Source organism: Felis catus, chromosome D2 (genome assembly GCF_018350175.1).
Source record: "Felis catus isolate Fca126 chromosome D2, F.catus_Fca126_mat1.0, whole genome shotgun sequence".
Taxonomy (NCBI): domain Eukaryota; kingdom Metazoa; phylum Chordata; class Mammalia; order Carnivora; family Felidae; genus Felis; species Felis catus.
The window spans coordinates 48,442,232-48,459,107 of NC_058378.1; the positions used below are offsets into that span (position 1 = coordinate 48,442,232).

Genomic DNA, 16,876 nt, shown 5'->3' on the forward strand with positions numbered 1-16,876 from the left:
AAGGTATTTTTAAGGAGAGCCAGGCAAAGAGGGAGCGAGCTGTTTCTGAAGGAGTGAGGTCACTGACACTGGGTCAGGGGGTCCCGCCCAGGCATTGTGACCTGAGAGGTAGGTCTGAGGGCTCCACTCAGAGAAGACTGACTGAGGCATCAGGTAGGTGAGACCGCTAGCTTCAGAGAGGTCTCATTATTTAATTATCTTATTATATTTCTTCTTATTTCATTAACTTCTGTATTATTGTCGTGAACTCCTTTTTTACTTTGAAGAACTACTGAAATTAAACGTTTCAGTATTTTTAAATCTTTTTGAAAGGAAATGCATTTAAAGCTATACATTGTCCTCAGAGTGCTTCTTTGGCTATATTTTACGGGTTTTGATGTATAACGTTCTCAATTACATTCACTTTGAATAGCTTTCAATTTTACCTTAGATTTCTTTTGACACTGTTTTTTATTTTAACATGTTAACTTTACTTTTGGGGAAAGAAGCTACCCTTTTATTCTTTGTATCTGGATCTGGTCTATATATGAGCTGGTTATGATTTGTACACTTTCAAATTAAGATGTTATTGGGAGAAAAGGATACAGTTGATTTTTATAAAATTTCCTCACGTTTTTGAAAATGTGCATTGTTTTGGATTGAAACGGTATGTTCATATTTTATATTTTATATCTCTTGCTGTACAATCACAATTGTGAATTTTATTTACATCCTTGCTTTTTTATGTTTTCATTCTTTCAATTTTTAAAATAAGTTGTTGAAGTGCCACCGTGTTTTTGACAATTAGAGCAAGGCAAATTCTGCACTTTTATATCTTCTCTGGGTTCCCAATAAACTGAGAACAGAGCCAGATGAGTGCCAAGAGCAGGGATGGCTTTATTATAGAGAACTAGTTTTGTGCCTAAGGGCAAATGGAATTGTCCTTTCCTTCTTCATTGAATTGAGGAAACTTGGTCTTGCCGCCTAGGATGACCAAGTTACATACTCAGCTGAAAGCTAGACACTTAGGAACAAAAGAGTAGAGTGCCAGAGGTAGAAATGTGCAAAGTCCCACAATGGTAAGGCACAGACATGTTTTAAAAAGAGCCAAGTAAATGAGAACACGCTCTTTCTGCTTGAATTGGGGGGGGGGGGTATCCGGATGTCACTTTCTCCACTTTCCACTGGTCAGATTATTCTCTCTCAGATAGAAAACTGCACATGAAGGAGATGAAGGAGGGGAAGGAGAAACCAGCCAGGGGTGGGATCAGCTCCCTTACTTCTCTGTAGACACGAGAAACAAGGAGGTAAGCATGCCTCGGTAACAACTTTGTCTATCCTCTGTCTTAATTTTAATCGTGTGTGTGTGTGTGTGTGTGAGAGAGAGAGAGAGAGAGAGGGAAATTTTGTATTAAGGAAACAATATATTTGATTTGACATAATTTGAGAGGTTTTTTTTCTTTCAAAAGGGAAATTCAATAGATTGTAAGCATACCTCGTTGTTTACGAATTGAAGGTTTGTGACAACCTTGCGCTAAGCAAGCCTACTGGCGCCATTTTCCCAACAGCATCTGCTCGCTTCATGTCTCTGGGTCACGTCTTGGTAATGCTCACAACATGACACACTTTTTCATAGTTATTACATTTGTTACAGTGATATGGTGATCTCTGTTGTTTCCACTGTAATTGTTTGGGAGAACCATGAGCCACATCAACATAAGATGGCAAACGTCATCGATAAATGTTGGGTGTGCTCTTGATTGTTCCACCAACTGACTGTCCTCCCATCTCTCTCTCTCTGTCCTCAGGCCTCCCTCTTCCCTGACACACAAAAACCTTGAAATTAGGCCGATTAATCACTGTACAATGGCCCTAAGCATTCAAGTGACAGGAAGAATCAGTTGATGTAGCAAACTTCATTGTCTTATTCTAAGAAATTGCTCCAACTACCCAACCTTCAGCAATTACTACCCTGATCAGTCAGCAGCTGTCAACATCAAGGCAAGGCCCCAGGCCAGCAAAAAGATTACGACTCGCTGAAAGCTCCGATGATGCTAAGCAATTTTTTTTTCCGGCAATAAAGTATTTATTTCTTTTTTGGAGAAAGAGGGAAGGTGAGCAAGGGAGAGTGGATGAGGGAGAGAAAGAGAGAATCTTAAGCAGTCTCTGCATTTAGTGGAGCCTGACACTGGGGTTGAGCCCACGACCCTGAGATCATGTCCTGGGCTAAAATCAAGAGTCAGATACTCAACAGACTGAGCCACCCAGGTGCTCCAGCAATGGAGTATTTTTATATTAAGATATGTACATTGTGTTTTAGACACAACGCTACTGCATACTTAATAGACTACGGCGTAGTATAGCATAAACATAACCTTTACATGCACTGGGCAACTAAAAAATTCATTTGGGGGCGCCTGGGTGGCACAGTCGGTTAAACGTCCGACTTCAGCCAGGTCACGATCTCGCGGTCCGTGAGTTCGAGCCCCGCGTCAGGCTCTGGGCTGATGGCTCAGAGCCTGGAGCCTGTTTCCGATTCTGTGTCTCCCTCTCTCTCTGCCCCTCCCCCGTTCATGCTCTGTCTCTCTCTGTCCCAAAAATACATAAACGTTGAAAAAAAATTTTTTTTAAAAACTCATTTGACCACCTTTATTGTGGCGGTCTGGAACCAAATCTGAGGTATCTCCAAGGTGTACCTGTATATCAGGGGAGAAGCAGTATCATAGTTAAGGGTGCGGGTTCTGGGTTCAAATCCTATCTCTTAAAGTTACTGGAAAAGCAACCATGAGAAAACAACTCTTTTGGGATCTAAAGTTTTTCTTTTTAAAAATTCATAACTCACAGAAACGTAAACAGATGAAATGATTTCATATGATGAAGTGTTTAGAAGAGTCACGGGCACAGCGTAAATCCCCCATGAGCTATTAGGGTTGTCTTACTCTCTGCTCAAATTTTGTAACATTTCTTAAACTTTAGCTGTTTTTTTTTCCATCTTAGAATGGTTTGGTTTGAAAGTTCTACCTTTTTTTAAGGCTCCCTGTTTTCAATTAATATACATCTGTCTTATATTAAGTATACTGTGAATTTTCCTGTTGATTAAAGAATAATTAGGGGCATCTGGGTGGCTCAGTCGGTTGAGCATCCAGCCTTGGCTCGGGTCATGATCTCACGGTTCCTGAATCTGAGCCCCGCATCGGGCTGTCTGCTATCAACCCAGAGCCTGCTTCGGATCTTCTGTCCCCCACCTCTCTCTCTGTCCCTTCCCCGCTTGCATGTGCTCTCTCTCTCTCTCTCAAAATTCAATAAACATTAAACAAAGAATAATTCATCTCAATTCTTTGAGATTTATATTTCGAGATGCTTTGCATACTACCGAAAACAAAACCTAACAGGGAAAGGAGAGAGATGAGCGACTTAAGCGAAACGACAAAACAACGAATTGCCACAACTTCAACCAGAAGCGACGGGGATCATCTGCCAAACACCCTGCCTTTGGGCCAACGTGAGATGAGACCGTGCAGGCCAAGAAACTACACACACCTCCTGGGACCACAGGCCACACACGAAACCTCCCAATTGTTGTTACCACCCAGAAGTTGCCTTCAGCGGACCTTAGACCAGCCACGGTCTAATCCGTGGATGGTTTAACTATGGAACCACCTGGCCATCGCCGACCTGACTCATCTGCACAGACACTTTGAAATCTGCAGACTCCTGTGAGAGGTCAAGGTTACCTCGTGTTCATTTGCTGCTGACGCATCTGCTAGTGAAATCCTAGGGCTCCATTTCACTGACTTCCCTTTTGGGGTGAAAGAAAATCTGGCACGTTGACTTTCTTTTTGACAGTTCACTGCAGCAGAACTCTCCCCGGTTGAGATGTGTGTGTAAGGGATCAATTTAATGCATTTCTTTGTCTTTGCACCAAGTGGTTTCTTGGTGCCGCTTTCCTAAGTGGAGTTTCTTCTCGCAGACTGTGGCTTGCAGTTCCAGAGCAGAGATGTTGTTGTTCTCCATGGAAGTGAATTGATGCCCCTCCGGGAGTCTGGATGCTATCAAGATGAAAAAGGTTCAGTGTTTCTTCCAGAAGCAGTAAATCAGATCCTTTGTGAGTTGTGCACTCAATCTCTTTCTCTTTCTTTCTTTGAGGAGTGGCCAAGCCAGAGTGATGCTCCTGTCTTCGCTCCTTGGAATGAAGGTGGGGAAGGATGCCCGAGTCACCAAGTCCCCTCCTCCAGACCCACAGGCCTGCTGGCTTCCATTTGGCTTACAAGTGCCCAAATACCCAGAGCTGCCCTTCACTCCCCTCCAGAATCCCTCCCATGCCCTCACATCCTTTCTGGAACAGACTGGCTTCCTCTTGCCTTATCTCCACGTTCCAATGCTTGGGGGTCTTCTCTGTTCCACTTCACTAGGAATGAGTGAGGCCTCATCTGGTGAGCCGGGCCATGCTGATGTACTCCCTTCTTGTGTGTTCTCCCAGGCAAAATGCCTGGGCCCACCATGGCACTCTTCTTTAGGAGGGCCTTCCAATGTCTTTGGGAGGCCTGGTGGCAGGAGTTCCATCGGTGTTAACTTCAGCAATGAAATTAACAGTGATGAAGGTGTAATCGTCTTCATTCGGAAGTTAATTGTGTAAATATCAGTGAATGTTTTGGAGTTCGGGTGCCTGGTAACTTCAGTGGGAGCCAGCGTCCCCATACATTGCTACAAAGTCCATCTTGGCCTACATGAATGGAGAGATGGAGTGTGGATCAGAGGAGCTAACTCTGCTGTCCTCTGTGCTGGCTTCTTGGTCCGGAACCTCATAATTCACCTGTCGATTGCACTATAGAAAGAACCTTGAAAACGAATCCAAGAGACAGTGATGAACATTTTGAGGAATCTAGAAACCATGCTGCACGGAGGTGAGTGGAAAAACTGTCTAATGCAAACAGGCTGCTTATCTGGGGGGGAAAAAAAAAAAGAAAGAGAAGACTTGGGTGGAAAAAGATTGCTGTCTCCAGATGTGTAAAGAAGTACAACATAGTAGAGAAAACAAACCAGTTCTGTGTAATCACCATAGGGTAGAACTTTGATCTTTAGGTGGAAGTTGGAGGGGACAGATTTCATTTGATTCTATTTTGACAGCCTCGGGGCAGCCATAGGGGCAAGCGGTCACCATGTGACCCGGATGCCCAAGCCAGGGCTGGCTCCCCTTCTCCGGGACCTGGGTGGGTAAGCTCTGGGTCTCTTGCCTCTGAGCACAAGTGGCTCTATGGTTATTGGAGCAAAGGCGATCGCGTCTCTTCTGTGGCTCCTCTCATGGGGGAGAGCAGCGGGACCTCGCTGTGCTCGTGGAGGGCGCCGGGCCTGACTGAGGCCTGCAGGGGATGTTTTCTCAGCTTTAAGTCTCGAGCTGATGAACCGGGCCTGGAGTTTCACCTGCCACCCCTCCCCACTCCTAACATCTGAAAGAAAGGCTGCAACCCGGGCTCAGACAGCCCCATCTGCGCCCTGAAGACGAGGCGGAGGGTGACCCATGTTGGCCTGAGGATGAAAGGCAGGGGCTGGAGCTCTGGGTTGGGGCTGGGCTGTAGACATGCTGCGCGGGGCTCTCTCTTTCCGGGTGTTCTTCCCTGTTTGTGAAATCCATTCCCATGAACGTTTCAGGCGCTGCCCTTCTCGGAAGGTTAAAAGCTAAGCCGGCTCTGTAGGAAGCAGCTCCAGTGTTTAGCCAAGTCTGGTGGAGTCACTTGCCCTGCCTCCGTGCAGTGAACTTGAGTCGGCGCTTTTCCACTCTGCGGATGGGAAGCTTGGCAGTAAACCGGCAGACTAGTCTGATGGCACCGAGCAGGGCTTTGGAGGCTGACGTTCACACCACAGCATCTTCAGGACCCACAGCCTTTTCATGCAGATACGCAGGAATAAGACTCCTTCCATGTGCCTTACCCGGCAGATTCTAAAGGAAAGAGAAAAGCAGAAGGAAAGGAACACTGGTGTTGAATTTACTAAGAAAAGCAAGTTCCAGTGGAATCCTGAAGTTGGTCCTCATTCTTCCCGCTAATCTACGCTTTTATTTTGCTTACATTTTAAAACTTCTATTTTGATATAATTTTTACGTACAAAGAACGGGGGAAAAAGAGTGCAAAGCCTTTCTGTGTACCTTTTGCCCAAATTTCTCAGATGTTAGAGTCTCATGTAACATGAGACCAATGACCAAAGTCAGGAGATTAACTCGATGTGATGCTAGTCTAATCTACAAGCCTTATGCGGATTTTACCAGTTTTCCCACAAATGTCCCTTTTCTCGTCCAGGTCCCAAATCAGCCTCATATGTTGGATTCAGATGTATTCTGAACCATCTGACTATTCACATGGAACAGTCTTATCTACGCCTTCGGCAAATTTAATTCTAGAGAAGGAGAATGTACCCATTAGAGAATTACCGAGTGTCTGCTTGGCCTGGGCTGTGCCCTGCTCGGGATGAGGTGATACCACATGGAAAAGGAGAGACACCATCCCTGCCATCTGAAGGTTCTTAGTCTCGTGTTGAACACAGACAATAAAACCAGCAGTTTCCATGCAGAATACCACTTACCATTAAAAGGAATGAAGGGAACATACTGGTTGGGAGGGGAGACACTTAACCCAATTGGGAAGATGTGAGAAGAGATTTCTGGAAAAGATGATATTGGAGTTGAGGCCCATGGGATGAGTAGGAGTTACGCAGGCTGGGAGAAGGTCATTGTGGTGTGAGATCTTACAGGCAGTGGCAATGGCATTGGTGAAATTCCAGTAGCATAGGACAATCTGCTCTGAACACTGACCTGAAATGCTTTCTGGCATCTGGACATGAGACATGATGTGGGGAGAGGTGTGCATGGGGCTGGAGAGGCAGGGAATGGTCAAGTGTGCAAAGGCTTGGAAGTTGTATGAAGGGTTTATTTTTGACCACAGAGCAATGGCCAGACATTGAATAATGTTTTGTATAGGAGGATGGTGACCATGTTTGTGTTTGAAAAGACTACAAGAGATGATGTTGGCCTGAATCAAGATGGAGCAGTGGATATAGAGACACATAAAAAAACCCCAAGATTTGGAGGAAGCAGGATTGATAGGATGTAGAGGTTGGTTGGATGGAGATGTAGAGATTGGTTGGATGTAGAGATTTGGCTGTGTGGACAGGGTGAGGGAGAGGCAGTGATCAAAGGTGAAGCCCAGGCTCTGGCTTTGGCAATGAGTGGAAATTGGTGCCTTGTACCTTCTCGAAGATAGAAGACACAATGGAAGGAATGGTTTCGAGGGTGACTCTCACGCTGAAGTGCTTGGGTAACCTGTGTGAAGTCCCAATCCAAGGCTGTTGGCTTTATTGCATGCCTCCTAACTCTTGTTAATCCAGCAAGCCACTGGGTGTGAAATTGTGAAATACACATTCAGGCGCTCTTGAGAAGCAGACTTCATATGCCCTGGTGCCCATCACTGGAGAGCCCACAGCCACGGCTGCCCCAGTATTGGGAAGACACTGCAATAAGGTGGAGCCCAAACCTGGGCAGTGATTTCTGTTGTGATCTTATTCAGCTGGGAGAGCAGGAGAGACTGGGTTCGATCCTGTCGAGATGGGGTTAGGAGAGCACCATAGATAACGGGAGCCATCCCAACACCACAGAGGGGTTTGCTGAGAGTAGAGGAGCAGAGGTCCAGGCCAGAACAGGCAATTGGCTGGGATATTAGGACTTAGGAAAATGCCAGGAAGTGGAGGAGGGACATCCTTTCCTCCAACCTGTCAGACAAGGGCCACGAGGGGCAAGAGAACTAGTCAACATAGAGCTCTTTGTACATGGAAGCCCCCACAATAGTTTCTGTTCTGCCATTTGCTGATGAGGAAGGTAGGGTTCCATGAGGTTAATGACCTGCTCAAGGTCACATAGTAAGTGTAGAGCCACAACTTTGACAAAACCCTGACCCTATAGCTCTTTCCTCTGCTCTATGCCACTGATATGAAGTGGAAACTCCTGGTCCAGTTTAAGCAACTGTCAAAACTGTCTAGGTGTGGGCAGGTGGGGGATGCCTGAACAGAAAGAGCAAAGAGAAAGTTTATTGTTGCCACCCTGAAGTAGTCACTGGCACAATGCAAAGCTCTGGCCGTCATCGGGAATATCCCTCCTGAAGAGGGAAAAGAGTTGGACAAGACCTAATTCCAGGGAATAGAGTTGAGGGCGCAGCAGGAAGGACGGTCACACAGCATTGCACGGGGAACAAGCTGGCCTCTGGCACGCAGAGCCCAGCCAAAAAAGTCACAAGTCAGGCTGGCCGGGTCTGGTGTGAGACCCTGTCCCGATGCTCCCTCCTCATCCTTGATTCAGGGTCTGTTCTTGACCCACTGCAAGGCTAGTCTTGAGTAAGAGCTGATCTAGAAGCAGCGAGGCACCAACTCCAGGAGTCTTGTTGATGCTTATGGAAGCGGCCTTTTCCCTTTTGACCCATATTCACCCCGGTTTGCAGACTTGCTCCATTCCGACAGGCTAGGCTGGAAGCACTTAAGAAGAAGAAATCTCAGCTGGACTCTTCCTCTCCTTCCAGCATTGGGAGAGAGGGAAGTGTGCTCCCCCCAGCAGTCAGTCAGCCTCTCGGTGGCTCAGCTGGAGGGGGAAATCTAGGCAGGGGGTGTGTGGGGGTGCAATTTGGCTTAACTAAATCTTATGGGGGGCACTAAGAACAGGGGAAAAAGCAGGACTGGAATGTGAAGAGTGGGCGGGGAACGACTTGGCCTGCCCCAGTTTCTCATCTGCCAGGACTGTAGCTGAATGCTATCAGGTAGCATTAATTGACATTCAAGGTCACTGCGTCCCCTCTCCATGCTTGGATAAACTCACTGCCCACAGATTGGCATCCAGTCTGTGCTCACAGCCTGATTGCAGACCTAAGAGGCAGGAATGTTGGCTAGCCTGGCAAGGGAGAAAGATATTCCTGGTTGGATGCAGGACTTCTTCAGCTATCAGATACCCTGGGACCTCCGCTCCAAGGAGCTTTTGGACCAGGTAGAGAGAGCACAGACAAGCAGCCACAACTTGAAATGTATTTATGGACTGACAGTCCACAACAAATATCTGGGCAGCATCCCTAAAAAAATGAGTCAGGGGTCTCCTATGCAGAATCTGGGGGTGGAAGTGAGCAATGTGAATATTTTTGTGTGTGCGCTAAAATCTGCTTTTTGTCTTGGGAAAAGAACCTCAAGCTTCTTCGATCCCTTTCTATCATGTATCCTTGGCAGCTCTGGGAGATATTTTCCCTATTAAACAAACCAACAGCTGCTGGTTTTGGCTACAGTTTGCTTTCCTCAGTTCTTGGGCGGAAAGAAGATGTTCAGCTGTCCTCAAGAGCTATCAGTGGAAATCAAAATAAAAAACCCAGAACAGATGGGCCTAGAGGATGGAAACCCCAAAGGGCACTGTGGGTTCCCATCCTCAGTAGAAAGCTGCAAATGCTCAACGGTTATAGGGTTCTCCTCCTGCCCAGGCCTGGCCTCGTGTGCTCAACTCCATACTGAGGGGATGTGTGGTGTTCCTCCCATCTGAACTTTCAGGATAGAGGGCATGGGTCGAGTGGAAGATTTCTGTGAGGAGACAGTGAGCAAAGGCACTGGGAAATTTCCTGGATCGAAACCCATCACATCACCAATTTTCCCACAGCTGACTCATTTCTTCAGGTATCAATTTCTCCACCTCTGGGTTCTGATTTGAACCAACAAAACAGCAGTTAATATCTGTATTATTATTTTCTATATGCCAGGCACTGTATTATAAATTTGCAAGGTCATGCTTACTCCTTGCCTTATTGCGCTATACTCATTTTCTTGATTAGAAAGTTCAAGCTTGCGGCGTGCCTGGGTGGCTCAGTTGGTTAAGTGTCTGACTCTTGATTTCAACTCTGGTCATGATCTCGTGGTCACGGAATGGAGCCTCATGTCAGACCCCGGGCTGGGCACAGAGCTTGCTTAGGATTCTTTCTCAACATCTTCCTCTGCCCCCTCACCTCAAAAAAAAAAAAAAAAAGTTGAAGCTTGGACAAGCCAAATAATTTACTCAAAGTCAGAGTTAGTATTGACATTCCTGCTTAGTCCAACCACTAAAAATACCTAAATACTTACACTGCCTACCTGAGAAGACTGATGCCATTCATTCAATACATATAGGTAAATGCCTAACAGCACACACACATACAGAGCAAATCGTACTCAGCAGAAATATACGTCCATTTACCCCACAGACAAGGAAATGAACATCAAGATGGCCACACAACCAAAGATCCCCAAACACTGGGGGAAAATCAGCATCACCGGAGGAACATGAAATTACATCAGAATTACATTGAAATTATAATTATATGAAGAAGATGTTGCCTTAGGAAGCAAAGTTTAGAGCATCAGGAAATTTTTTAGAATCAGTATAATTAATGTTGACGTATGAAAAAATGTTGAAGAGATTTAATTTATATATAAATTAAAACAGAAATCTTAGAGAGCTGGAGAACAAAGTAAGAACAATGACATAAAAAAGCGTGTTAAAGAGCAGAACTGATATAGCTGCAATTTGAATTTGTAAGCTGGAGGGCGGCAACAAAGAATTCTTCCAAAATGTAGCCCCAGAAGACAAAGAGCCACAACATATTAATGAAGCAGTAAGACACAGTAGGTTTATCAAAGAGTTTCAAATCCTGTCTAAATGAACTTGCAAAAGGAAAGAAACACAAAACAGAGGCTTGAAGGGAAGAAATAAATAAGACGGATTTTCAGAGAGGAAAACATGAGTCCTTAAATTGAAATAGCCCACTGAGTGTTAAGCAGGACAAATGTAACAGGAATGACACATGCATGCACTGTGGTGGTGACATTTCAGAAAACTAACGATGCAAACCGTGTCTTACAGGCCAATGAAGCTGAGTGAAAGAGAAGATAGTTTCTCTAGAAAGAAATGAACACCAGGTTGGAATCCAATTTCTCAGAAGCAGGAGAGGATTTCTGAAAGCCATGAGGCAATCTTTTCTTTTTTTTTTTTTAATTTTTTTTTTCAACGTTTATTTATTTTTGGGACAGAGAGAGACAGAGCATGAACGGGGGAGGGGCAGAGAGAGAGGGAGACACAGAATCGGAAACAGGCTCCAGGCTCTGAGCCATCAGCCCAGAGCCTGACGGGGGGCTCGAACTCCCGGACCGCGAGATCTTGACCTGGCTGAAGTCGGACGCTTAGCCTACTGCGCCACCCAGGCGCCCCGAGGCAATCTTTTCAAAGTCGTTGGTATGTGATTTTGAATTACAACTCTCTTCCAGGAAAAAAATAAATAAATACAAAGGTGAAAATAGCTTTTTCTAAAGCTCTTTGAGGACTCAGAAAGTTTATCAATCAAAAACTCTATCAAATTTCTGGAAAATCTATTCCAGCAAAATAAATAAAATGATAATTAAATTGAGGAAGACTTGGAATATGTGGAGTAGCACTTAGCCAAAGAAATACAGGAGTATTAATATTAACATTCATTAACATTAAGTTAATCTTGCTTTTTGAAATAGTGAACGATACTAAAAACTCAGATCCATTATCCCTAAATGATCTCAGAATAATTCAGATCATGGAAGAAAAGAAAAGCTTGTTACGTTAGAACTTCTAGCGGCAACGGCATTGTTCCCAGCTTTTTGAACAAGGACACTCACGTTTCCATTTTGCACTTGTAGCCACCCCTGTCACCCCCACAGGAGACTGGAGATTTCTTTTTCTAAGGAAACTGGGACAAGGAGACTGCATCTATGGAGACATCGGACACATAAGAAAATTGGGTGACAAGAGGGGAATAAAGTGAGCTGCTCACAACTGATTTAGACATATCCCCAGACTCCCACTGTGGTGGTGGGAGACCGTAGGGTCTTTCCCTGGAACAACAGAATGACTCAGGGAGAAAGACCTACACATCCTGACATGTGAAGGTCGCTAATGTCGTTGTTGATGGGCCATCCCACCAACCTGCGGTGAAGCTCTCCCATGCACGTTGTCAACACCTCCAGAGAAGACCCGGTATTCAGGGCTTCATGCGGTCACACCCATTTCCCCTCCTGCCTCCTGATATGGGAATTGGGTCCATTTGCATTTAATATACTAATTAATATACTTTGTGTCTTAGGTCCTGTTTTCTTCACAACATATTTTACAATGTACGGTTACGTCACTGTTGTTGACCTATGAGCATTTTTCCATGCCCATGGCCCCTACGAGGCTGCACGCTCCCTGAGGACAGACAGGAGCCAGCCCTGTTCGTTAGGTCTGCAGAGTCTCATATTGTGCTCATACTGTTGCCTCTCAGTAAGTTGATTTGGGTAAACATTGTGAAGAGACTTTGTAAACTGTGTATCGAGATGAACAAAAGGACGGCTTCGAATGACAGAATGGATAGAAAGCAGGTGCCAAGGAGGCCCGTGATTATAGGGTACAGATTCCAAGAGGGATGAGTGACAGATATGCTACCTGGGTCCCCATACCTTCCCCAGGGTCCCAGGAAACCCGAGGAGTCATGCAGGTTGGGTGACTGTGTGATTTCAGACCTGGAGCTGAGCAGAAGCAAAGGTGGAAACAGCCTTTTCTCTCCTCCTCTCCCCGACGCAGGCACGAGTGGGACCCACGATGTTTGGCTTGATTTTAAGGCTCCCATTATCCCTACGTTTCCTTTATCTCTTGTGTCATCCCTGAGAATAAACGTCACATATCCCTAGTCACACTCTTCATCGGGTTCTTCCAGGGAAAGGACCTGGCTGCAGGAGCCAGACTTCAATGGTTTTCCAGGAGCTGAGGGAAGTAAGGCTTTTCCTGCATTTTTCCAAGGAATTAGGGAAAGGATGTGGGTCACAGAGCTACAGCAGTGTGAGGAAGAACGCTGAGACTTTCTCTAAGCCTCACAGGAGGGCCTGTTTCTCCTCATGCAGAAACCACCGTTCGTTTTCCCTGCGGAGCCTGGCTCCCCTCCTCCGAAACTCTGGGCAGAGAAACCAGAGGCATTGCTTGCTCAAGTGGGTTATTCTAAAGAAAGGTATACAGGAAGAAAATCAAGCCCTTTATTTCTTTTATTTTTATAATTTTTTTTCAACGTTTATTTATTTTTGGGACAGAGAGAGACAGAGCATGAACAGGGGAGGGGCAGAGAGAGAGGGGGACACAGAATCGGAAACAGGCTCCAGGCTCCGAGCCATCAGCCCAGAGCCTGACGTGGGGCTCAAACCCACGGACCGCGAGATCGTGACCTGGCTGAAGTCGGACGCTTAACCGACTGCGCCACCCAGGCGCCCCACTTTATTTTTATAATTTTTAAAAAATGTTTCTTTATTTTTGAGAGAGACAGAGAGAGAGCATGAGAGGCAGAGGGGCAGAGAGAGAAGGAGACGCAGAATCTGAAGCAGGCTCCAGGCTCTGAGCTGTCAGCACAGAGCCCGACGTGGGGCTCGAACTCACGGGGTGCAAGATCATGACCTGAGCCAAAGTCAGAGGCTTAAGTGACTAAGCCACCCAGGTGCCCCGAAGCTCTTTATTTCTATTATCCCTTCTTGGAAATGGTGAGAAATGTTGCCTTCAGAGCCTTTATTTCCTCCATGAGAATCACCTTTCTATTTGGAAGAGATCTCCACCTCTCCAAGCAGCTGTTACTCTAAGAAACCATTTACTTCCCAACGACCTCAGACTGAAAGTATCTTGTGGCATCAGCCTATCTCTTTGCCTCCTCCCTGGTCACCTTTGATGCAGCGTTAAAAAACACGGCGCACTTTCCAAGTTTGAGATGGCATCCTGCTGCCCCCAGTGGGGAGTAGCATCCTTCTCCAGAAGGAGGCAGAGTGTGGATTGTGGTTGTACCTAGGATCAGCTACATGAAGTTTAAAAGAGAAATTCTGGGGGTGCCTGAGTGGCTCAGTCGGTTAAGCGGCCGATTTCGGCTCCGGTCGTGATCTCACTGTTCGTGAGTTCGAGCCCCACGTCGGGCTCTGTGCTGACAGCTCGGGGCCCGGAGCCTGCTTCGGATTCTGTGTCTCCCTCTTTCTCTGTCCCTTTCCTGCTCAGGCTCTGTCTCTCTCTCAAAAATATATAAACACTAAAAAAAAATTAAAAGAGAAATTCTGTGTCCCACAACAATGCAAACAGCTCAAATTTGTATTCGAGGTAAAGACTGAGGACAGAGAAAAACCACAGGAGACCTGACACTTTCCGGGTGGATGGTGCCCTCCCCGCAAATGTCAGCCATCCTGGACGATTCACAGAGACCTGTTTCTGCTGGGCAACTGGGTCTAGACACAGGTTCAGGGCCAGCGAGGGGAAATGTGACTTCCCCTGTCTTCCTGTGCAAACAGCATCACCGGCAGGGAGCTGAATGGAACCGCCTCCCTCTGGTTTCTCAAAATGGTTTCTCTGGATCCTATTCTTGCCACATCGCATTCTCTTCTCGGTGTTCTACTGCTCTAATTAGGTTTACTTGTTCTCAAAAGTTCTGTTACCTGCTAGAAACTTTCACCTAAATTATCATTGTCCTTCCTGACAGACTGCACATGAGATTTTTTATTTTATCTTGACTAGGTTTAGATATGGCTTAGCTTGTGGGAGGTAAGAAACACACATCCAGAAATAAATGAGAGGCTCAGCACACCAGAATTCTGCATCCAGCACCATTTCTGACCACTCCAGGCTACCCAAGAGGTTGCATAAATTCCTCTTTGTGAGGAGAAATGACACCCAGGCATGTGTTCAGACTCTTGGTGGGGTGGGGGGTGGGGCTCCTCCTTGGACAAAGCAAAGCCTGAGTCTTGGTTTAAAAATACAATAATGGAGGGGCGCCTGGGGGGCTCAGTCGGTTAAGCGTCCGACTTCAGCCCAGGTCATGATCTCGCGGTCCGTGAGTTCGAGCCCCGTGTCGGGCTCTGTGCTGACAGCTCAGAGCCTGGAGTCTGTTTCAGATTCTGTGTCTCCCTCTCTCTGACCCTCCCCCGTTCATGCTTTGTCTCTCTTTGTCTCAAAAATAAATAAACGCTAAAAAAAATTTTTTTTTAAATACAATAATGGAAACATTAAAGACTCCAGGAGGAAGTGGACTATAAAGCAATTCAGTTTTTCAGAAAATTACTATATTGAGTTTATACTGAACAACTTAGTAAGTTAATACAGGTGCGAAAGAAATATTCATTCTAAAGTTACAGAGACAAACTTTGGTATACCTTGCTGCTTTTGCACTGACTCCTTTTATCCAGTCTAATGGGCTGTATTTCTTTTAATTTAAATGCCTTTATTCATTTATGTAAGTGATGCTGAATAATAATGACTTTCGACTTACAGTCTGTTGAACTTAGCTAAGAAATTTGCATCTCTTTTCTACATGTATTGAAAGGTAGGAAAAGCCAATTTAATGGGCATTATTAACTAATTTCACATATATTCCAAAGCCTGGAAAATGGCTGTTATAGATGAGCAATAAACATGGGTACATGATGGGTAGGGGAAATTCAGGTGCTCTACAGGGTTTAAGGCAGAAGATGTATTTCCACCGTTATGCTAACAACTTGCTCTCTCTGTCGATCTTCAAAGTAACCAATTTCAAATCTTCCTGCTTCTGGGGAAGATGGTGTCTCTTTAAACGTCTCCAACTTAGAGTTTTTCTAGCGGTGGTTTCAGCTGCTGACTGTTCTTTCAGGGCTCTGTTGCCTTCAGGTCTTTGGTTTTTGAATTTGTCATCTGTCTCAGAGTCTCCAGATGTGAACAGATACACAGTATTTCGTGGTGTGCTCTGTGGGGTAGGGGTCGATGCCAAATCTCGGTTCTTGTCACTTCTTGCTTTCTGCTTTGCAGCTCTCTTTGCCTCGTATTTCCTTTGATTTTTAAGAGCTGCTTTTGATAATGGCGTATCATTTCCTGGTTGTGACTTCTAATTCAGCGGTGGTGTCTCCTCAGAGAGCTTGGAATTGGTGACTGGTTTGCTTCTTAAACCCGAAAATCGATCAACCACTGCAAATTTACATTCTTCATTGGGTACGTCACTTTTAACTGCCTCGTAAGCTATTGTTTTTGCTGGAAATAGCCTGTCCCAAAATGGCTGCCAGGACAGGGCTGGCATAATGCCAAAGCTTGTACCCATTATTAACATACAACCTGGGAGCATGCATGGCAGTTAAAACGTGCTCCCCATCTGGGCACCAAGCAAAATACGTAGGCTCAGAGGCTGCTAGTTTAGAAATAGGTTTGTATTTTTTAACATTCCATGATTGCATTTGTCTGTCAGGATTTTAAATCCAGCTAACCTTAATATATGGCCATGAGGACTAAATACGTTAAAGCATTAATATACGGCCATGAGGACTAAATACGTTAAAGCATTAATATATGGCCATGAGGACTAAATACGTTAGATGCTAGAGCACTAGCTCTAAGTGAAACCACAGGATCACATTTCAAGTTGAAAACCATTTCTTTGGCAGGCATAGAACCATAAATAGCATAAAACTCAGTAGAACTAGAATTCTAAATTTCATCATAAATGGGGCCATGTTTTGGCAATTGAACAAATTTGTTGCAAGGTAATGCAACATTGGTTCTGCCTATCAGGAAAGTTTTTTCTTCTTAAGTCTGTGCTAACTACTCCAACACAACAGTGCTTTTTATTCCTTAGTGTCCTCACCTTATCAAGCCCAGAGGAACTGACTGTGGCACCTTGGACCATCACCACCACCGAATCTGTACCCTCATCTGCCAGGAGGGGCGTGGACACCTCCATCTTCTCCTGGGAAGGTTCTATCCATTTTCAATGTGCCTTTATGTCAAAAATCATTCTACTGCTGCTGAGTCTGTTATCTGACCAACTTGGAAGGGGTCAGTATGTGGGTCCCTTTAGTACTGTGAACACCATGA

General features: G+C 45.3%; 1 long non-coding RNA gene and 1 pseudogene across 5 annotated transcripts; one reads left to right on the plus strand and one right to left on the minus strand.

Moving 5' to 3' along the window:
- Positions 1-114: 114 nt before the first annotated feature.
- Positions 115-11,031, plus strand: LOC109492911. Of its 5 annotated transcripts, none has more exons than XR_006587110.1 (4): positions 115-153; positions 1,187-1,286; positions 3,950-4,883; positions 5,629-11,031. It is a non-coding gene; the product is annotated as an uncharacterized LOC109492911 (long non-coding RNA). The 5 variants fall into 5 exon arrangements; XR_006587109.1 differs by lacking the exon at positions 115-153 and having other exon boundaries at positions 164-1,286; positions 5,629-9,663; positions 10,883-11,031; XR_006587111.1 differs by lacking the exon at positions 115-153 and having other exon boundaries at positions 164-1,286; positions 3,950-4,045; positions 4,126-4,883.
- Positions 11,032-15,521: 4,490 nt separating this feature from the next.
- LOC109492828 lies at positions 15,522-16,239 on the minus strand (annotated as a pseudogene).
- Between the last annotated feature and the right edge of the window lie 637 nt (positions 16,240-16,876).